Here is a 5,832-nt window from a genome sequence, read left to right as displayed (position 1 = left end):
CTTCCTTCTTGTGAACCATATGGTAAAAGTGATTGTTTACAAATCTCTCTCTTTAATATGGATTGCCTATGTTTTCTAAGTCTGGAATTTTAATCTTTATCTTTGCTGAGAATAACTACTTTGTAAGACAGTATATATGCCCACACCATGTTTATTAAAACACCATTGCTCCATCAGAGCTCTGGTCCCCGTGTCTCTCCCTCTCTTTTTTTTCAGGCTGATCCCCTGAAGCGCAGAGGCTCTCTGAGTTCACTTTCCTGCCCGGGTTTCTAAGACCCTCTCGAGAAGGTGCTCTGTGCCTTCACCCCATCGAGAGGGCGCCTGAGGCCTCCATGAACAGAGCAAGCCCCGTGCAGGGGCTTCATTGGCTTTCTGTGTAAACCAAGGAATATCAGCCTCTTTCTCTCCTTTACTTTCTTATTGTCGACTCCAGACCACCAAGTTCTGGTCCATTAAAGGACCTCAGCAGGGGGTCATCAGAGGAAAACACTGTGGCCAAAGCAATTGTGCGGAGGAAAGGGAGCAGAGACTGTGATTATTCCGCCAACAACAGAGGCTATCATCAGACCAGGGTTTCTGAATTGACTCACACCGCAGGGCGTAAAGAAGAAAAGAAACTCTGGAGGCAGACATGTGAAATCTCATCAGATGCTGAATGGGACCAGGAAAACCAAAGATGAGACCCAGGCACAGTTTTTAAGATTTTTTGACGTGGACCATTTTAAAAGTCTTTGTTGACTTTGTTACAATACAGTTTCTGTTTTAGGATTTTGGGGCCTGTGAGGCATTTGATTCCCTGACCAGGGATTGAATCTGAACCCCCAGGTGAAGTCTTAATCCCTGGACCTCCAGGAAAGTCCAGAGCCTCTCATCTATTAAGCCCTCAGTATTAACTCTGCCTCTAAGCTGATGATTTGGTGGCTCAGATGGTAAAGTGTCTGTCTACAATGTGAGAGACCTGGGTTCAATCCCTGGGTTGGGAAGATTCCCTGGAGAAGGAAATGGCAACCCATTCCAGTACTCTTGCCTTGAAAATCCCATGGACAGAGGAGCTTGGTGCAGGCTACTATCCATGGGGTCGCAAAGAGTCAGGCACGACTGAGCGACTTCACTTTCAAGATCACTTGATATGGGCTCCATTTGCAGTCTGCTTTCCACCAGCCTCTCTCTGTTCCAGAAACACTCTGGCTTCCACCCAAACCTAACCTTGAACCTTTCTTCTCCATCTCATCCTCATCGCTGTGACATTTCCCCATCTTTATACTGTAAGGTGTCCTTTTTCTACTTCTGCCCTGCATCCCTCCTCCTCTGCATCTTCAGCCTGGCACCATCTCCCCGGATTCTCAGAACTGCATTGCCTCCTGGGGACCACATTAGATGAGCCAGCATCTCCTCAAATTCAATTCTGAGCTCATACACAAATCCTCCCACTCAAAAAAAAAAAAAAAAAAGCCTCCTAGAGTCTTTCTTCATATACTGTTTGTTTATTTGGCTGGGTCTGGTCTTAGTTGTAGCATGGAGGCTCTCTAGTTGCAGCTTAGTTGCTCTGAGACATGTGGGATCTTAGTCCCCCAACCAGGGATCTTAGTTCCCCAACCCAAACCTGCGTCCCCTGCATGTGCGGCAGATTCTTAACCACTGCACCACAAGGGAGATTCCTCACTAGGTCCTTGTATGGCTCTTTCTTCATTTCCTTTTATCATCCAGACTTCGAACCCTCTTTTACAACTTTTTAATCATTCCTCACCTCTAAAAAGCCAACAATTGGGATTTTTTTCTTTGTCTTAAGAACATTTAATTAATGGGTAAAGAATTTAGATATAATGGTTATTAATCAGTATCAGGCCCATTTGGTATATTCACACAAATTCTACACTAAAGATCTTAATTCTGATTTTAATGTTTATTAGAGTGCTAAATCTTACCTATCACATTTCTTTGATAAAAACATCTAAATAAAATTTTTAATATTTTGAAAGAATAAATTAAGAAATATTTCAATGTAATTAAGATTAATCAATTGTTTAAACATTTTAAATTTCCCTACTTTGACTGTCTCTATGAAGTTCTAGAGATTCCTTAAACCACTATCACTTTTCACACCAACTACAAATTTGGGAATTGTCAAGACCATAGTCAGATTCAGTCATTCACTATACAAGTTCTTGCAGAACTCAGACAAGCCATTATACTTACGGTTGTAGTTGATTACAACAAAACAGGTTAACATCATGCATCAAAGGTGCATGTAGGGCAGGATCCTAGAGGTCCGTTGAAGCTTGGAGCTTTCAGTTGTCTTCTCAAAAATTTGGACTTCTGTTTTAAGACATTAGCCAACTGCGAACTTAAAAGAGTTGCATCTCAGATACTCAACACACTCAAAAAGATGGAACATTTAGGTCTAACTGGGGGACTCATCTTCTGCCCAAGCCAGCCCTTGCATGCCTATGGCAACAATTTTCTGCTCAGAAAAGCATAGGACTGGTCTCACCCCTCCCTCTCTTGCTGGTGTGAGGCTGGTATAGATGAACAGGGGTGTAGACACAACAGGATGGCCATGCACACCCCACGCAGCGTCAGAGAGAGAGCAAGGGCTTTGTGGACACGGCACTCCCTCAGCCCCTTTTGTATCCCCTGAGGTTTCTCCTAGTCTCTCCATTCATTTCTCAGGTCTGTTTTATATGCATGTTTTTTCTGTCATCATCAGGGTTTAGATCCAGGGAAAACTGGCAGACTTAGTTTCCAATGATGTCCAGAAAAAATAAAATGATTAAGAAAGTAGAATATAGTGTAATAAATAAAAGTTTAAAAAATAGTTTTCGAAATTGTCAGAATGAAGAAAACTTAAAATAAATACTATTTCATATAATGAAATTAAAGTCAATATTATTTCTATAAATAGAATTTGGGGGGCTGCTGCATAGCTTGGGGGACCTTAGTTCCCAAATCAGGAATTAAACCCAGGCCACCTGCTGTGGAAGCATGGAGTACTAACCACTGGAAGGCCAGAACATTCCCTATAATTTAAAAATAAAGGAGAAGAATAACCTCCAAGGTAGATAGAAAAAAAGGAAATAATGAAATAAAATTTTAATTTTTTTGTGTGTAGCAGAGTTTTATTAAAGTGAAAAAGGGACAGAGAAATCTTCTGACACAGACATCAGAAGAGGGACGGAGAGTGCCCCCCTTCTAGTCTTATCAAGGCCTTATATACTTTTTCCAGACCTACTCCCGCAACATACACCTTAAAGTAACAAGATTAGAATAAGCAATAGAAAGCTCTTACCAGACCCACTTCCATAATAAACATTTTAAGATGACAGGATTAGTCAGAAGGTTCTTGTTAAGGAAAAACATGTCCTCGAGCAAGATACATTGTTATATTGACTAAAACAAAGCACTGTAGAAAAGAACCTTTGTCTTTTTCTCCTTGAGAGCCCCAGACCTCCTCCCCTTCCTCCTCCCCCCGCTCCTCCTCCTCTCCCTCCTCCTCCCCCCCCTCCTCCTGGACTTCTTATCAACCTACCTAGAAATTGACTCTCTCATTCCCCCCTTTTCTTTGAGAAGAATTATGTTGCCAAGGGAAAGGGGCATCATTTTCATTCCGTAACTACTTCCTGCTGTTGTGGGGCAGCATCCCTAAATTGTTGAGGCAACATATTCTCCTAACCCTCATATTGAGGGTCTCTGATCCAGGGGGCCCCAAGTAACAGTTGGAGGAGGCTGTGGCACTCAAAGGAGCTTGGACAACCATTTGTAACTCAAAAGCTTTCAGAAGGTTAGAAACAAACCCTGCTTTACAGTTACAGATGTAAGGCAAAATGGACTGTAGCCTACCATGCTCCTCCATCCATGGGATTTTCCAGGCAAGAGTACTGGAGTGGATTGCCATTTCCTTCTCCAGAGGACCTTCCCGACCCAGGGATCGAACCTGGGTCTCCTGCATTGTAGGCAGACGCTTTACCATCTGAGCCACAAGGGAAGTCCTAAAATAGGCATTAAACCAAGTTAAAACCTAATCAAAATTAAAAGTGACATTATGTCCATAGTTAAGGTACAATATGTTATACTAGTCCATCTTAGGATCGTGAGATGTCATCTCAGAGTTGAAAAAAGTCCTTTCCTTGAAGTGGAGAAATCCACCGTGGGAAGCCTTCAATTGATGAGGAGGGTAGTGCTCCGCAGACCCAGAAATTATGTCGATTGTGGAATGCGGCATAGGAATGAGCCCAGGACAGAAAGGTGTTGTCTTGAGGGTCAAACGACAGGCTCAGGACTTTTGGAGTCAGCAGAAGCAAGCCCACACAGATTCTTAGGCCCATCTTTTTTCCTGGCTCAAACAGCAGCTTGTTTGACTCAAAGGCTGGGCCAGGAGTTAACCTTCCGATAATGCCTACTGAAAAGCTAAAAGCTTAATCACATAGTTAATTTTAAGGCTTCAGGATCTATGACAATATCTGTGCACGAAAATGGTCTGTCATAGAGACAGTCCCTTCTTTTGCAGCGGGGACAGTTTGAGCCCTCATTAAAGCTATCGGTAGAACTGAAAACCAACCGTCTTGTGTTTCCTGAGTTAGCTTACATGGCTGGCTTTTAATAATGTTGAGAGGGTAACAGGCAGGAAGGCCAGGGGTCTCCAAACGGAGGAAATAGCCTGCAAGTGTCAGACATTTTTCTCTCTCTTAAGCGGCAGGAGGAAACAAACTAGAGATATTTTTTTCCTTCTCTATACAAATCTGAAAAGGAGGTCTCTCTTAAAATACTGTGTAGCCATAATGACACCTGGTTTCACCAAAAGTTAATTTTCAAACCTAGAGATAATCAATGCCTTTCTCTTATGGAAATGTTTGTCTTAAGCTATGCTAACGTACTATGCATTTACCTCAAACTCTGTCTTCAAGTCGTTTTCGTCTCCTGGCTCAGAACCTACTTGACAAACCAACATGTTATACTCAGATATTGTTCCCCTAATCTATGTAAATGAAACTATTTGTATGGTGATCTGCCCTTCTTCAAGATTCAAGTTAATCATTTTATGGCCTAGGATGAACCATTTGGTGCCAAGATTATCCCAAAATGCATCTTATGGGTGAGGGGCCTGGTGCCATTCTGAGTTTTAAGACATTCCTTTCTTTCATTAACAGACTGCTAGTGACTATATAACATCCAGCTGAAGACTAGCAGGGGGGTACTCTTTCTGCCCCCTTCTGATGCCTATGTCAGAAGCTTTCTCTGTCGCTTTTATACTTTAATAAAATTTTATGACACAAAAGCTCTGAGCGATCAAGCCTCGTCTCTGGCCCCGGATTGAATTCTTCTCCTCCAGGGGCCAAGAATCCCGGCGTCTATTTTCGTTCAACAACAACCTTTCAATGTCATTAGCCTTTTCAACTTTTTCTGAAGATTGGGGTCTCCAGGAACAGTGTAAGTGATATTCTATCCTAGAGCCTTTGACGCCCCTTGAGTTACAGCAGATTCAAAGATGGAGCCATTGTCAGTCTGAACTTTAGAGTTTAAGATCCCACTTACATCATGAGAAGTCAGTACAGTAAGATTTTGTCCATTCATTAATCTCGGGCTTTAGTGAATACTACTTTTGATGTGAAAACAGGTGAGGATCATTGAGCTTGATAATGACAGCAACAACATTTTGTGCTTGACCCAGTGTTTTTCCATCAGCCCACATTTTAGGATTTACCTTTTGTTCAATTAATGGGAGAGAAAGGGCAGGCTCCATATGCATGAAAACAGAGGCCTGGACCTTGCTCAGTACATCCCTCCCCAGAAGGGGTGACGGAGCCTCCAGCATGATCCGAAACTCAAAACTCGTGA

At 42.4% G+C, this 5,832-nt stretch overlaps 1 non-coding gene across 1 annotated transcript; it reads right to left on the bottom strand.

Moving 5' to 3' along the window:
- Nucleotides 1-3,910: 3,910 nt before the first annotated feature.
- TRNAC-ACA lies at nucleotides 3,911-3,982 on the bottom strand. The gene has a single exon. It is a non-coding gene; the product is annotated as a tRNA-Cys (tRNA).
- Between the last annotated feature and the right edge of the window lie 1,850 nt (nucleotides 3,983-5,832).

Source organism: Bos indicus x Bos taurus, chromosome 28, assembly GCF_003369695.1.
Source record: "Bos indicus x Bos taurus breed Angus x Brahman F1 hybrid chromosome 28, Bos_hybrid_MaternalHap_v2.0, whole genome shotgun sequence".
NCBI lineage: Eukaryota > Metazoa > Chordata > Mammalia > Artiodactyla > Bovidae > Bos > Bos indicus x Bos taurus.
This window is presented reverse-complemented; position numbering and strand designations above follow the sequence as displayed.